Genomic DNA, 17383 nt, shown 5'->3' on the forward strand with positions numbered 1-17383 from the left:
CCCAATATCGATTCCATGGACAGCCCATTTTCAGTTTTTTATTTTTTATTTTTATTTTTTTTGCAGTACTTTATCCACCGGTAGCTCCATTACCAAAGAAGTAGCCACCACCAAAATTCAATAAGTTAAAAAAAGAGACATTGTTCCTTCCAAAACGGCAAAACCATACAACATGTTATTGTTTGTGAGATAGATTATGGGATTGAAATTGAAATTGGGTTTCAACGCCGGTCGTGGTGGTGGTGGTGGTGGTGGGCCCATTAAATGACACACGCGCCGTCAGAGACATGCCGGTGTTGTCGTTGAAGTCCGCATTCCCTTCTTCTCCTCCAAAAAAGAAAGACTTGGCCAACCCTAACAAACATCATCAAGATTGCATCGCCATTAATGCCCATAGCAAAACCTCTGTTCACAAGGTTTGTAATTAGTGAATATAGCGTGCTAACAACCACGCGTGTCCGTGTCGGACTCGCCTGGACACTCCACGCGTGTCCTCTTTTTTTTTTTTTTGAGAAGAAAAAAAAAAAAAAAAAAAAGAGGATACGCGTGGAGTGTCCAGGCGAGTCCTCTTTGTTTTGTGTTAGGGGGATTTTTTTTTTTTGGGTGGTTGAAGTTCAATTGATTCCCTCACCATGTAAAAAATGAGTCAATAGGATCATTTCATCAAAATCTGTTAGCCAATGGTACAATTTAAACATTCATTTTAAATTATAAATTTTACTAAAAACGTTGTCATTTCATAGATCTTATTGTTTGATGATTATATATATTTTTAATAAAATTAACCATGAACAATGTTTAATTTGCTAAAAGATTTGGACCGAATTATTAACTCGTTTTCACAAAATGAAGTACTAAATTTACTAAGAATAAATCTTAAGGACTAATTTGACAATTGAAGTAAATGTCAAGAGACTAAAATTGAACTTTAGCATTTTTTTTATTTATTTAAAAAAGATTCATTTGATTTTAGACATGCTTTTAAAATTTTGACAGTAATTATTTATTTTTAAAACTTAAACTAAACATAAAATATGTCTATAAATATGAAGATATATTATTCATTTAATTAATTCTTTGTTGTATTAATCTTGTCCTAATTTTTCAAGAGTTATGTTGTTTTCGCGTCCTGTCCTATATTGTTTGTTTCAATGTCTGTGTCAGTTTCAATCAGTGTCTTTGTCCACTCTCTCTAATATTTTAGAATGTGTGTGGTGATGATGGTGTTTTAATCATGGTTCATGAACTAAAAGCTTCTCGAGCTGAAGGAAGTGATTTTGAGGGAACCTACTCTACTTATTTTCATGATTGGCGTTCCTAACATTGCCAAGTCAGTTTTAATTAATTCAATCCATCAAATTGCATCGTCTTGCTTTCCTGGTAAGCTGTTACTATGTTATGCTAGATTATGTTTGAATGTCATTGTCTTTAATTGGAACTATGGGGAAGTTTATTAAATTTTATTGAACAATAACTGCTTTTGTTTTCTTTCATAGTGCAGGAGAAGATGAAGTGTGCTACTGTCATCCCACTGCCTGGTGTTACTCAAGATATTGCTGGGTACAAGGTGAAGAGATTCTGTGTTTTATGGTTTATTACCTTAGAAAGTAAAGAGAGACTGAAAATCTAGTTTCATGTGTCTTTCACAGATATAGTTGATGTTGCTTTTATGAGAAGCAAACTGATTGCAAGGAATTTATTTCTGACGTGTTATATTATCTGACCACAGACACAATGATGGTAATTAGATTACAATGACTTACTATAATCTATCTTAATTGGTTGATTGCCACACCCCCCCCCCCCCCCCCCCCAAAACCCAATTTTGCTAGCTGTCTTACTAATTCTTATTTATTTTTTTACTTTTGATTTTCTTTTTTAGCTGGCAAGCGTTTGTAGGTTTACACAAATAGGAAAATAAACTATCTGGTTTAGGTATCTGGTTTTATTGCCAAATTGTGGTCTATGGTGTTTGGTTTATTTGGAGCTTGTTGGGTGATGTTGAAGAATGTTGTCGAGTTGTTAGCTTGCTGGCCTGATCGTTTTTGTCATCATCAGAATGGGAATTTGTGGATGGTTGCCCCTGCATTGCTTGATGTGGTGCTTATGGAGAGAGAAGGACAATTGGAATTTTGAGGATACGGAGAGAGCTATGCCTGATCTCAAATTAATTATCTTTAGAACCCATTTGGACTGGATGTCAGCTTTGCATAGTCAGCCATTATGTTCTGTTTTTGATTTGATAGATTCATGTAACTTGCATGATTGATTGTTTGGTAATTGAAGGTGTTTGCTCAATGGGTTCGGCATCTACAAAGCAAGATATAATATTGAACCTTATGTTGCTTATTCATATATCCATACACTTTTAACTTGGAAGATTTTAATTGATGGTTAGTAGGTCCATGCGTAAAAATAAGTGTGGGGCAAATTTATGTTTTCAGCGTGCATAGTACGGTTTCATCATGGTCCTTTTATGGAAAGGGCTTGCAATCATCTTTGTAGTGTGTAGCAGTGCAGGTAAACATCATCTAAGACAAGAAGAAATTTCTTATCTTTTATATGTTCTCTTAAACGCATTTGCAACTGATCTATGCTCAAATTCTCCTCAATTTCAACTGCTAATTTGAGGATTTCTGTTATCAATCTTTTAACATCAAAATCCTTAGACACACACACCCACATTTTCAATTGAAAATGCCTAACTACCTGCTCATCATTATACACCAACTTGGCAATTGTGGTCTACCCCAAACCTCCAATCCCAACTCACTGACATTTCCTTCAGCATCATGCTGCATCAAAATATTTATTATCTGTTTTTTGTCATCATCCCTACCGATGATATTTTGAGAAGGAATAAAGGAGTGGTCATGTTCCTCCAGTACATTGTTGTCTTCCTATCTTCAAGTCGTGCAGCAAGATTGAATTCAGCCTTAAGATCTGAAATATCATCTACTCTCTCTCTAATACCCTTGAATTTATGTGCCATTTCAAAACGGAATACAAGTGGATTAGAACCAGAAAAGAAATAACCCACCTTTTTGCGAGTGCTCCTGCTTCTGTTCATTATTTCCTTCTGCAGAATTTGATATTGAAATTCATCTAGGACACTCTCTGCATCATTAAGGACATCTTTTAGCTGTCCTAGCCAATGGTTCAGCCTATGGTCACATTCTTGCTTCTCCTTAGCATCTAAGAGTACGGCCTTAATGGCTAACACGGTGCACTCAATCTTTTTCAGATCGCTTTGAACGCCCCATGCTGAGCTGAGCTCCTTGTAAATAAGGGATCCAAGCAGCTCCACAATCTTCCCTGCAATGCAATAGGCATTTACAGCCATGTTCTTGTGGTGGTGGGATGGAAAGGAATTTGTTGGTTAAGTGAATCAATGCCTTTTAAGTATTTGCTGCTGTTTTTATTACAGAGAAATTCCAAGAGGGCAGATATAATTGCAAATAAGTGAAGCAAAATTGTACGTAGGTGGATTTACTGCACCATGGATCATGACTGGACTTGGCACACAATTCTTTTTAGGCCGTAGGCAAAGCATGGAATAGGAATGACTTAAGCATTGAGACAAAGTATATATCTTTTAATTTGTTGGGGCGGGATAATTTTCCTTTAGGTGTAAGTAAATTAACTATTCGATACATACTCTAGTTGAGAATAGATTTGGTGGAATCTCATGATTTGTTTGAAAGCAAAAAGAGGGGGTTAGATAGAACCTGTGACATACTATGCAAAGAATGATGCCTTTCTTTCCAATGTTGGCCAGTGTAGGGGGCATTCTCTGAGTTGATAAGTGATGTTGACTAACGATATTCTCCCTTAAATTGAATACCTATATCAGTACTAGTACTATGGATTACAATTGGCTTGGAATTGGGATTAGAATCGGATTCCTAGCTAGCAGTTCAATGTATTACATCAAAGAACAATTCATATCGTCCACTTCTAATTAATTAAATCAATGATTGCAGGTATCTACTTGCACAAACAATGGTAAATTTAATCATTTAACCACACAATTCTAACACTCCTTTAATCATTTAACCACAAAATTCTAACATGCTTGATTTGAAACAGATGATGAGTAAGTTCAGAGGAAAATGATCTTTCTTTTTCTTTTTCTTTTTTTAAAATTTAAACTTTATTTAGCCTTGGTTGATGACTTCTTAAAAAGGATGAGAAGCTTTTTTGTTTTCTGTGGCTGTAATGTTCTTTTGTTAATACTTTTAAAAAAATGAAGAATTGTTGAAAGAGTGAATGACAATAATTTATGGTAGGGATAAATGAGCAAACAACACAAGCTTGTTCTGGGGTGGTTGAGATGACATCAAGGTAAAGAAAAAAATGGTATTTGATTTAGAAGAAGTAAATAAGAGAGAACTTACAAGGAACCCTAGAGACAATACATAAATTGGGGAAGAGTAAATTCATACTCTTACAAAAACTAGTAAAACCATAATAACCAAACACTGAATCAAACCTTCTACTTCTTCCTCTCCTGTATTTCTAAGTCAAATATGGCTGCTCATCGAAATCAATTCTTTATCCAAGAAAGAAAATAAGAGAGAAAAAGAGATACATAGAGTCAGAGAGATAATTCTACTGCTTAATTAAGATTTAAACTTGTCTATCTATTGTTCTATACATCTCTATAGAAATGATAAAAGGGATATCAAAAAGACATTAGCATTTATATTTAGGGAAAGTGATTAAAGATGTGAAGTGGGTATAGGGTTTTCTTTCTCATTCTTGTTGAGGACGTGCTAGCCAGAGAGAGCTCAGAGCTCGGAGACGATGGAAGTACTCTGCAATTGCCAGAAAGCACCTTGCAGCTTGACAGGTTGTGAGGATTTGATGCAGCCCGGGTTGTCTGGTGCCTCAGATTATCTGCCTGTAAGTTTATTCATTTTTTTTTATTATTCAAGAAATATTGCATAGAATACATCAATACAAGAAAAAATGTATAATCTGTAGTATCTAGAACTGACTTTAAGAGAAGAAAAAGCACTATTTGGTTTATTAAACTTTAAATTTGAATAGTTTTCCAGGGCACATGAGTTGGACCTTAGCGCAGCCAGTATAGTTTGCTTGTCAAATTGGCTATAGAATAGAATTGTGAGAATGTGTCAATTTATGGTAAATTGTGGACATGTATAATTATTCTAGGTAAAATATACATGTCATATATATAGACACATTTTTCTAGACATTTGACAAGAACAAACTATACCCTTTTAATTTTTCTTTTTGTTCTTTTCTAAATCATTCAGAACATTAGAAAGCCTTTTTTTTCCCTGTAATGCATTTATCTTAATTAACACAAAGGAGTTACTATCTCTATTTGTCGCATATGTAGGTCATGTATTTCAAATTGAAACAATAATGATGATAGTGTACTAGGTCCAAACCAGAGAAAACAATACCGCTATAAGTCAACTTATGACTAAATGGTCATGCTTAGGTGATTGATTTGCTAATAGGTGATTTGCCTGAAATGCCCTTGGATTTTTGTATTTTTATAGGTATAATTGGAATCTCATATTTTTGCCTAAACCGCCTTAACAGTCTCAGAGAGTTCGCCAAGGACAGTGTCCGCTTGTTAAGCGCTGCCACAAGTTCGATTGCAAAGGTATCTCTCTCTCTCTCTCTCACAAGTTCGACATGCACTTGATGATATTCGTCCATTTTTGTGAGTAGTACTGATTGCATGCAATTCTTTGATTAAAGTAAATACTTATTTGGATGATTCAGGATTGGTTTCTAGAATTATCATCATCTCGTTTAATTATGAATTAATTTCATGTATTGCTCAACATGAATGGAGGCCATTAGATTAGAGTCATTGTTTGTCAATTTGACAAAATCCAAACTTCAATTTTAGTCAAATTTCAATTTCATCACTCCACTATTGACTGGGACAATATTGTCTCCCAACTTCCAAAAATCCAAGTAAATTTTATTTTATAGGAGAACCTAGCTTCAAATCTCCAAAAAAAAAAAAAAAAGTCAATTTAATACGTTGAGTTTACCTTTTGAGGTCTGATTGGGAATAACTTATTTAGCTTTTTGTTAAAATCTTTTTTGTTGAAAGTGTATTAAATACTTGTACTTTGAAAATGTGAGAAAAAATGAAAATTTAAAAAGCTATACAGAAAATGGCTTACAAGGTAGTTACAAACACAAACTTGGTTTAAAAGTTATGAGTGAAAAATTTTGACACAATTAAATGCATAGGGATAAATTGATATTACCCCCATTGTTAGAGGATTAAAAATTGTAGTATGGCTTTTTGAAAATGATAATGAAAATTTGAGAGGGAAGCATTATGAGAAATTGCGAAATTGATTTTATGATCTTATTGATGGTATTCTTCCTCTACTATTTATTGGAGATGGTTTGAATATGATCTTTGTTTTTCTTTGGCATTTTGGTTTGGTGCAATGAATGGTTCTTAGTTTTTGCTTTTAGTCTCAGTATCAGAATTGTAGATTTTGGTATTTGCAGACATTGGTGATAGACTTTTGTATAGGTTGAAAACTCAAATTGTTGTGATGCTACATAATTCACGACTAATGATCAAAAAAATAAGTATTTAAAAGAGCTTATCAGGTTATTAGTAAAGTAGTGGTTTCTGCTGGGTGTATCACACCATTGTATAAATGCCTATCTGAAAAGTGTTCTCTTTTCTAAAACGTCCTGTAGTTTCATCTCTATTTTGTTTTCATAATGTGCAACTCTCAATGTGTATTGTTTAATCATGTAATGTACTTGTGATAACCATCAGCACTAGCCATCTATATTGCTGCAATTTAAAGGCGTCGCGTATTTATTATTGGGGCAAATAGTTTGAGAATGTAATGTTTACATTTTTGATAAGCTGTACTTGATGTCATCTGTTTGCACATCCAAATTTTGGAGAGAGTTTCCCATATTAATGTTTATAAGTAAGCTGTTGAGAGGCTGTTCCTGAGATGCTTTTGATAGTTGTAATATAATGATATATGGATTTTAGTCTCCTCTAGCTACTTGAAGTAGATCATGGATCTGCCAGGTGTTTAGGAGTGTCTTACATTGGTTTTTTTTTTTTTTTAAAATACCTTTGGTGTATAATTAATACGAGGATGGATTTTGTGTTTGTATGAAAATGCAGGTCATGTGAAGAAGCACTAATTTGCTAGAGGTGGAAGGCAGATGGGTCAGAGTGATAATGTTAAAGAGGAATGCTTAGCAAGTAGCTTCTCAGGTCTTATTTGATTGGCTTGGAATTGGGATTAGAATCTGATTCCCAGCTAGCAGTTCAATGGATTACATCAGAGAACAATTCATATCCTCCACTTCCAACAAATTTAATCAATGATTGCAGGTATCTACTTACACAGACAAGGACAGAGAGACAAGTAGATGTGCAGAAAGATGAACTAAAACAGAGGGAGCAACCAAATGCAGATGGTAAATACTTCGTGACAGATATCCCACCTTTTTTATTACTTCTTTCTTTTGGGACCATATAAGGATGATGCAAATGCATACTGCATACCCCTAACTTTTTGTATATATTTTTGTTGGTTGTAACTTATTTTGGTGCATAACACACTTCGATTGTATTTTGCTAAGTTATTAAGCCCACTCCGTTTGCATGCCAAAAAAAAAGAAAAAAATTGTGTCCACTATTTGGACCGTGTATGTCAAACACCAAAGTGCCTTGCAACTACATTCCATTTTTAGCTAGATGTGGAACACTTAAAAATAAAATTAAAAAAGGAGTCTTTGTTAACGAGTGCTCTTAGGGCATCTGTTAATAGATCATTTTAAGAAAGTTTTAATACCACTTTTATAGGAAATATAAAAAGTTATCAAAAAAGCTAGTTACTTTTTTTTGAATCCCATAAAAAATTTCTAAAAATACACCCTTGGCCCAATATTTTAATCATGTTTAGAAGATCCAACATTGTACTGAAATATCATTAATGTATTATCTTTCAAATAAAAATGCGACTCTCTTTAATTTAATCTGCATTGAATTTTCTCATAAAATAAAAAGCAAGTTTGAAAAACTACTAACATTATGTTTATCGATTTCTAAAAATGTAGGTTGTATTATGAATCATGCCAAAATGAAATAAAAGATCAAATGGAAAGAATTAAAACCTTTTGATGTTTCCAAATGAAGACTTCCAGCTTTGAAAATAAATAAATAAATGTGTATTTAAAAAAAAAATCAGCTTATCAAATAAAATAAAAAATATCTTATTAGTGGGATTTAGTTAGCTCAATTAATCAAATCTCTTGTCATTGAATAAACTCTTTTTGATGTCTTGACCACTTTTGTAGAGTATCAATATCATAACATTTCACCTGGATATGCCAAAATATTGCTAAATGAAACAATCATTCAATGAGAAAAATTGATTAACACAATGATTTTGTCATCTCATAGTCAAGAAAACATAACCAGGTAGCAAGAATTAAGAGTCTAAAAGGGCAAATTAAAAAAAAAAAAAGTACAAGGAAACATATGCAGAGGGACAAACGAAGAATGAAAGGACAAAATATAACCAACCTGAGCATTTCCTTATTTTCGAAAAACTGCACACATAGTGTACCCATAATTCCAGCTACTTCCGCTATTTCTGGATCTTCTTCAATACCAATTTCAACAAAATGCAAATTATGATCGAATTCGTTTGCATTGCCCTCTTCAACTAAAACGTAACCGGAGCTGTCAAGCTCAACTTGGCCTTCCAACAACTGGCTATTCGGTGAATGACCAATACCATAAAATAACCCCTTTGCCTCAAGCACAGATTTTGAAGTAAAATTCCAGACATCTGGCCTTTTGTATTGCTAACAATATCTATGGTCTCTGTATTGAAGTGCACGGTGATATTTGGATTGTTGTATACTCTGAAACATTCAAGATAATCAACCTGTTAAGCAAACATTCAGGTCAGGGAGTTGAAAACTCACGTACAAGTTGTTCATCGGTACACAATTCACCAGCAAAAAGGCAGCCAACAGTAAAAGATTTAAAAAAAAAAAAAAAGACCATCACAAACTGAAACTTTTTAGCCACCAATAAGAAATTGACAGTGGCATTATAATTAGTGTCAAAGGCAGAGAATTTAACATTCTTTGAAGTGGCTTTCAGTAGAGAATTTAAATGATAGAAATTATTAAATGGCAATTGAGGTAAAAATATGAATGTTCTATGGTGAGCATCACAATAAAGATTGTGTAAGAAATGTTGCTATAAGCAAGACTACCTTCCTGCACATAATAATGCACTACCGTCAACCACATGCCATATTAAGTTAAAAAGGACCAAAATCAATCATGTCAACAACAGAGAAATTCAAGGGTGATATACTATAATCTAATTGGTGTTATTTGATGTCCCAACCGCATAGGTATCAATAAGCCACAAAGTCCCTCTTTTTATAATCCTTGCACCCAGTAGCACAATTATTGATGGATACACTTAAATCCTAAAGTGCCAAATTTGAGATATATATATATATATATATAAAATTTGATTTCCCCTCTTTTTTTCTTTGCTAATTCTCTCATATACAAGGAAAAGCTTTAGAACATAGTGGATTGAAATTACTAGAGAAAGGGATTATCGGAAGACATGCAAGGTCCAGTTCATGAAGACCAAAATGTAAAGAGAAAGCATGTCACATTCTCCAAAATTTAGATAAAGCAAGACCTTCCCAAGTTTTTATTATGAATTGACCGTTTAATATTATATGAATCTATTTACAAACTTATACCATTCAATTTCAAGTATATATAGTATATATAAATATATTTCAAGACAATTATATATATAAAAATATAATATTATACATAATTAAATTGATCCCTCATGTTCACGAATAAATTATTATGTTTGAATTTGACTCATATAATGATTGAGTCTAAAGTTAGGCTTGAGCTTAACTCGTTTGCTAAACAAACGAACATAAATAAGCTTTTTCACGAGTCAAGCTCAAGCTGTTCATAAATAACTTAGTTTATATACAGCCCTACCATGAAGCTCTAGATTAATCAAAACAATTTCAAACATATAGGGTGCAAAATCAAAATAAATACAAATATAGAAGATGTCATTGGGCATTGGAAGGCAGCAAATTGTAATGATACATAACATTTGAGAATCACTTAAAAAAATTTAAACTTTAGGTGATAAAATCAAAATTAATCCAAATTTTAGGATATTATTATTATTATTTTAATTCAAAGTCGACCCAATTAAATCCATGGACAACCCCCATTTTCACTTTTTTTTTTTTCCTAGTTTTTAAAACAATGCTAGCTTTAAACCCTTAAACCTCCAACAGACTATCAATTTGCAGTGACCGAATGTAGAGAATTGTAAACTGAACTGAACAAATGTGATCAATATTCCCCCAATGCGGCCAAGCTCCGCATTCCATTCTCCTTAGCCAGCCATCACCTCCAACCCCAACCCTTGACAGCACTCTAAGGAACCTCCTAACACTACTCAATTCAATCTTTATGGGTTGAATTGAGTTAATTTTTAGAATTATCATGAGTGGATATTTCTTAAGCTGAAGAAGTTGTATTGGGCTTTTCATTTATTTTGTTTAGATTAATTTGCAAATTATGCCCTAAAGTTTGGGACAATTTTGATTTTGTTCAAAAAATTTCAAAATTCAAGTTACTCCCTTAACGCTAGGTATTGTTTAGATTTGTTCACTTCCGCCAATGTGCTATGCCTACTTGTGTCCATTAAGCACTAGATTAATCAAAAGAATTTCAAACACATAGGGTGCTAAATCAAAATAAATACAAATATAGAGGGTGTAGTTGGGTTGCCAAATCTAGCTGGCACTTAACAAAAATTAAGCATGGTGTAAGCAAATCATAACATTAGGGGATCATATCAAAATTTTGAAAATTTAAGAGGTATAATTTGCAATTTAATCTTTTATTTTTTTAATTAAAACCCAAGCCAATTAGATCTATGCCATGGACAGCCCCATTTCCATTTCTATTTCCTAGTTTTTACTTTTTAAAAAAATGCTAGCTTTAAAACCTTAACCCTCCAATGTAGCTTAGATCATGTCTCCATATGACCTATGAATATCTTGCTTTATTTTATGTCATTTTTGAATTTCTAGCTCTTTACATTTTCCCTTTCAAGATCTTGTCAAAGAATTCAAATGTGCTTTATATTTAACTCTATTAGAATTCACTAGTAATGTAGAATATGAGAGTGAATGCAGAGAAGCAATATGAAGCACTACAAAAGGCATTTAAGATACCTCATAAGGACTCATAAGCTCGTTTGATGGTCTCAAAAAAGCATCTTACTTTATTTAGGGCAGGTAAACTTGGTCCATTCATCCTTGATGATGCCCCTGATGCAAATGTTGTATCTTGAGCTGTTAGTCACTTCTTCTTTTTTGGTTTAATATTATGGTTGTATATGCTGGTCTTTTTCTTCTTCCTCCTTTTTTCCCCTCCTTTCTTGTGTTGATGTCTCAAATTTACTCAAGTTGTATTACAAAGCTCAAGTTGTATTTCAAAGTTAACAGATGCTTACATTGAAGTATTTGAAAAATGACACTCATTGTTCCCAAACCTAAGAACAAACTGCCTATAATCATTGGCATGTCATTTTTCTCTAAACTTAATCTTAATATATCATTTGTAATTTTGGTTTAAGTTAGAAAGAGCTTTTGATGGAAATGAAAAGTTATAATTCCAAATAAAAATGTCACTTCCTTCAATGTGAATGATACCCCATATTTTCTAATTAAATAAGCATGTTAATATATATGGTGGTTATTGCTTATGAAGAAAAAGAATAAAACATGAATATAAGAACAGATGCTTGCACACACCAATCCATGGATCTCTCAGCTTTATACACAAGAATGTACTCAAGGGAGTATACACAACACTTCTTTATTTATTTACATCTCTTACTTTGAATTACAATGACATATTATTTACATCATTTAGTTCAAATTACAATAATAGAAATATTTATTTATTTACATTACTTAAAAGAAAATTAAATAATAGAAGTATTTATTTATTTACATCTTGTAATTAATCTAAATTGCAAGGAATAAATGCTTACGAATTATGGAAGGAACTTGTGATTTTGAATTGTGCAATGTTCAAATTCTATTGTATGTGACTTATGTCGAACTTCTGAAATGAAATTTGTAATTATATATAAGAAACTTGCAATGAGAATAATACTAGTATAAATATGATTATACAAAAGAGAAATAAATAAATAACATTTTAGTATATTCCTTTTTTTTTTTTTTTGGTGAAGTTTAGTATATTCATTCAAGATTATATGCCTTATTGCCCAAACATTGAAACACAATGTTCCATAAACAAGATTTAATTCCTCTATAAATTACACCTAAATGGATCAATGTTTATTCTTCTCTTTTTCTCTTTTCCATTTATTTTTATATTTTTGTGAGGAAAGGTTGCGGAAAAAAAAAGATTTAAAATGCCACTTAAGTTTTTGAATTTTATTTTCCATTTTCATCCAAAAAGATATTTTTGATTTCAATCCACTTTAAAACTATTTGGACAAAAAGCACTAAACATAACTATCAGTAGTCATTGTTAAGCGTAAAAAAGCTAAAAACTTAAAAACCATAATAAATAATTAAATAACACAAAGAAGAAGAACAAAAAGACAAATATGCCCTTACCTCATCTTCCTTTCTTCTTCTTCTTGGAAGTACTCGTTGATGCCATCTTCTTTTCTATTGTGAACTTGATCCCGTCGAGATAAATCTGTGGTACATGAGCAATCTTGTGCGAATCTTCTTCTCTGCATTTTCTACTCAAATCAGGACAACCTCTAATCCCCAATTCTCTTAGTGCAGTGAGAGCTTCCATCCCCCCCGGGAGAGATGACAACTTAGGGCAATTGATAATCCAAAGTTTGTGAAGTGATTTCAGACGTGGCAGCCACTCTGGCAAAGCCTTCAAATTTTCACATTCTTCAATCCTTAGCACCTGTAAAGTGTTTGCAGATCCTTGGAGCCATTGGGGCAAACCCTCCAACATAGGTAAATCCCAAATTATCAAATTCTGGAGGCTCAACTTGAGATCTTGATTGTCTTCTCCCTCCGTCTCCATCAAACTAAGCTCTTTACAATCACCAATCATCAGGGTCTCTAGGGCAGTTAGGTGTTTGATACTTAGTGATAAAGAAGTCAAACTTGGACAATCTCCAACAACCAATGTTCGAAGATAGGTGAGGCGCCCCTCCATCCCTTCAAATAGACATTTTAGATTCTCACATTCACCTATCATCAAAAATCGAAGAGAATCCAAGCAACCTACTGCCTTCTCCGACAAGCAAGTATGCTTTGTTCTAACAACCAAAAACCTGAGGCTGATTATGTCCTTTATACCTTTGGGCAACCGTTCAAGATTGCTGCAACTATCAAGCAGTAAAGTTTGCAAACTATGTAGCTTGCAAATGGAATCTGGAAGTTGCTTGATTCTGCGATTTTCTGTTAGGTCGAGATATCTCAAATGTTTCAAACTTCCGATAGAATTTGGCAACACCTCAAAGGATGATTTTCTCAAATCAAGCACCCGCAAGTACTTAAATCTTGAGATACATGCTTTAAGTATGGACATGGGTTGCTTTGTTTTGAAAATAATAGTCTGAACTTTGCTCAACCTCTCTAATTGTGTTGTAACTTCTTGCCCACTCTCCAAAATTGACAGATGACAAACTTTGGCAGCAAGGGTGGACGTCTTGGTCACTACCGAACACTCACCTTTGGCAATTGAGATTGCAAGATCATGGACAAGATCGTGCATTTTAAAGGTATAACTGAACAAAGCGTCTTCATATACATCTTGAAACAAAGATCTTGACATTAACTCCTTGATATACAACTCACCAATATCTTCCAACTCTCGTTTTTCATTGTCAGGTGATTGAAGAATTCCATGTGCCATCCAAAATTGAACCAATTGAGAATTAGTGAATTTATAATTCTTTGGGAAAAGAGAGCAATAGGCAAAGCATTGCTTCAAGTGAAACGGCAATTGATTGTAACTCAACCTCAATGCAGGTAAGATGTCACCCTCATTCTGTTTTAAATGCCATATCTCATTATCTCTAACAGATTTCCAGTCTCTTTCATCAACTTTTGAATAAAGTAGGCTGGCTAAAGTCCCCACTGCCAATGGAACACCTTTACATTTTTTAACAATGTCATTTCCAATTTCTAAGAGGTTTGGATACTGTTCTTCTTCTCCTTCCTTAAATGCCAATTTCACAAACAAAGACATACAATTCTCCTTGGATAGACCATGTAAATGGTATGTGGGAACAGTACCCATAATTGTAGCAACTGAGTTATTTCGTGTTGTCACTATGATTTTACTTCCATTGTAACCACCAAGTAACAAATCTTGCAATTCCATCCATTTATTACGATCCTCATTCCAAACGTCATCCAAGACAAGTAGAAATTTGTTATCTTTTAAAAATTCTCTTAATCTAAATTGCAACTCATCCACACCCAAATTATCTATAAATTTCTTATCTCTCAAAAGTTCTCTTAAGTTATTTTGCAACCCATGCACACCGAAATTCTCATCAATCTTATCAATTGCAGACTTTAGGATTTCTTTTATCAACCTTGTAACATTAAAATCCTCAGACGCGCACACCCACATTCTCAATTGAAAATGACTAACTACCAGTTTATCATTATACACCAATTTTGCAAGTGCGGTCTTCCCCAAACCTCCAAGCGCTATAGGAATTACATTGACATTTCTTCTATCATCTGGGTTCATCAAAAGACGTATGATCTTTTTTCTGTCATCATCCCTACCGATGACATTAGAAGGATCTACAAAGGAGTGGGTCATGTCCCTCTTGTGTATTTTTATATTCCTAGGTTCAGGTCCTTGGGCAAGGTTGAATTTATCCTTATGACCTGAAATAGCATCTACCCTCTCCCTAACATTCTTGATTTTATGTGCCATTTCAATGTGGAATACAAGTGGATTAGAGCAAGAAAAGAAATAACACACCTTTTTTTTGGTGCTCCCGTATCTCTTCATTGCTTCCTTTTGCAGAACTCGGTACTGAAATTCATCCAGCACATTCTCCGCATCATTAAGGACATCTTTGAGCTCCCCTAACCAAGTCCTTAGCCTTTGGTCACTTGCTTGCCTCTCCTCAGCATCAGAGTATAGCTTTAATGGCTGAGACTGTGTGCTCAAGCTTTTTCAGATCACTTCGGACGCCCCATGCTGAGCTGATCTCTTGAAATGTACGGGATCCAAGCTGCTCCAGGACCTTCCCTGCGACGCCATAGGCAATTTCAGCCATGTTCTCGTGGTGATGGAATGGAAAGGAATTTGATGGTTAAGTCAACCAATGCCTTTTAAGTCTTAGCAGCTGTTTTTATTACAGAGCAATTCCGAGTGGGTGGATATATTTGCAAAATAAGTGATGGCAAAATTGTACGTAGGTGGATTTATTGCACCAAGATCATGACTTGGCACACGATTCTCTCGTAGGCCGTTGGCAAAGCATGGAAATAGGAATGACTTAATCATGGAGGCGAAGTATATACTTTAATTTTGTTGGGGTTAGATATTTTTCCTTTAGGTGAGGGAAGCTCAATACATACTCTAGTTGATAATAGATAGGACTGTGTTCATGAAGTATAATTTAGATAGTTTGGTGGAATCTCATTATTTGTCTGAAAGCAAAAGGAGAGGCTAGAAGCCGTGATAATATGAAGCATGATTCCTTTCTTACCAATATTGGCACCAAAATTCCATATGCTCTTGGTTAATTACGTGGAATTTTAAAAATGAAATATGAACTAGTCTATAACAGTTGATTTTATAAAGAATGGCCGGTACAGGGGGCATTCTTTGAGTCTATAAAGGATGTTGGCTAAAGAGATTCCCTCTTAATTTGGGTATTACTTTAATAGTATAGTTGCAGAACTCTGGATTACAATTGGCTTGGAATTGAGATTACAACAAGATACAATTAAAATTGGATTGCCTGTTAGCATTTCAATGCATTACATCAGAGAACAATTCCTCCACTTCTAACAAATTTAATCATGATTGCAGGTACCTACTGCCAATCTCAGTTGAGCATGTGTCTAGACTCTCGAGAGGCAAATAGATTTCTAGACAGACTATAGTTGACCAAGGGAGCAACCAAATGCAGAGGGAAATACTTTATGACACATTCTTTAAAGTCTTAATAGCTGTTTTTATAACCAGAAATCCTATATCTTGGGATTCTGAATTAGACAGCCCTTGGGGCCTTAACGGTTCTGTGGCAATATGATCCACAGAGTTCGGATATAATTGCAAATAAGTGATGGCAAAATTGTAAGTAGGTGGATTTATCCATGGTCTCTGTATTGAAGTTGTTAGTGTATAGCTTAGACTAGTTTAGCCCATTGGGCTTAGCCTAGTATACTATACTTGTAGTTTACTCCTTTTACTTGTACTGCACACATATCTAGCCTATATAAGGCTCTCTATTGTACATTATTTTATACACATCAATATACAGACTATTCAGTCTTTCTCACACTTTATATTCTTAACATGGTATCAGAGCCAATCCTCTGACTTCCTGGTTCCTGTGGACATCTTCGGCGTTCTTCCGCTGCCCTCGCCTTCATCCAGTAGCCACTGTCAGAAGCGAGTCACCGCCGTCACGCCCACAGTCCCAGCAAATCTCGGATCTCATTGTTCTGCTCATCCAACTGTCAAAGCAAAGGCATTGAGTGACAGAACAGATAATCCCGAGCAAAGCCCAACCAAGAACGGCCAGAAAACACTTCACACGCGCCTCCACGCACCGCCTGAAGTTTCTGCCTCACGAGCACGCGCTTCACGCGCCTCCACGCGCCGCCACTCTCGTTCACGCGCCCCCACGCGCAGACCAGACTTCATCCACGCGCCACACGCGTTTACACGCGCCCCACGCGCCAGCTCCGTTTCGCGAACTGCCACGTCAGCCCTAATGTGACGTCACCCTGCCACGTCAGCACACGGCAGCCGTTGACTGGACCAGCTTGACCATTGACTTTGACTTGACCGTTGACTTTGACCGTTGACCCAGTCAAAATTTTTCAACAGGACCTGTCTTGCTCAGTTTTTCGTGTAGATTCTGATTTTGGACTCCGTTTCTGCATTTGAGGTATCTAAATATCACTTTTTGGTCATTTTCTTCATTATGGCTCAACAAAGTGAACGAGATATCATACGTCCTATCACCATCATGTTGGATGGTCCTACTAGCTATCATGCATGGTCTCAGAATATGACCATCTTTCTCAAGGGTCGTAAG

General features: G+C 34.7%; 2 long non-coding RNA genes across 3 annotated transcripts; both read left to right on the forward strand.

Moving 5' to 3' along the window:
• The first annotated feature begins 1803 nt into the window (after positions 1-1803).
• Positions 1804-7663, forward strand: LOC126693766 (uncharacterized). Its single transcript, XR_007645519.1, has 3 exons — positions 1804-4905; positions 5535-5641; positions 7163-7663. It is a non-coding gene; the product is annotated as an uncharacterized LOC126693766 (long non-coding RNA).
• A 5746-nt stretch (positions 7664-13409) lies between these two features.
• LOC126693769 (uncharacterized) lies at positions 13410-16446 on the forward strand. Of its 2 annotated transcripts, none has more exons than XR_007645526.1 (3): positions 13410-13861; positions 13971-14111; positions 16147-16446. It is a non-coding gene; the product is annotated as an uncharacterized LOC126693769 (long non-coding RNA). The 2 variants fall into 2 exon arrangements; XR_007645525.1 differs by lacking the exon at positions 16147-16446 and adding an exon at positions 15130-15278.
• Positions 16447-17383: the final 937 nt, after the last annotated feature.

Source organism: Quercus robur, chromosome 7 (assembly GCF_932294415.1).
Source record: "Quercus robur chromosome 7, dhQueRobu3.1, whole genome shotgun sequence".
In the NCBI taxonomy this organism is placed as follows: Eukaryota; Viridiplantae; Streptophyta; class Magnoliopsida; order Fagales; family Fagaceae; genus Quercus; species Quercus robur.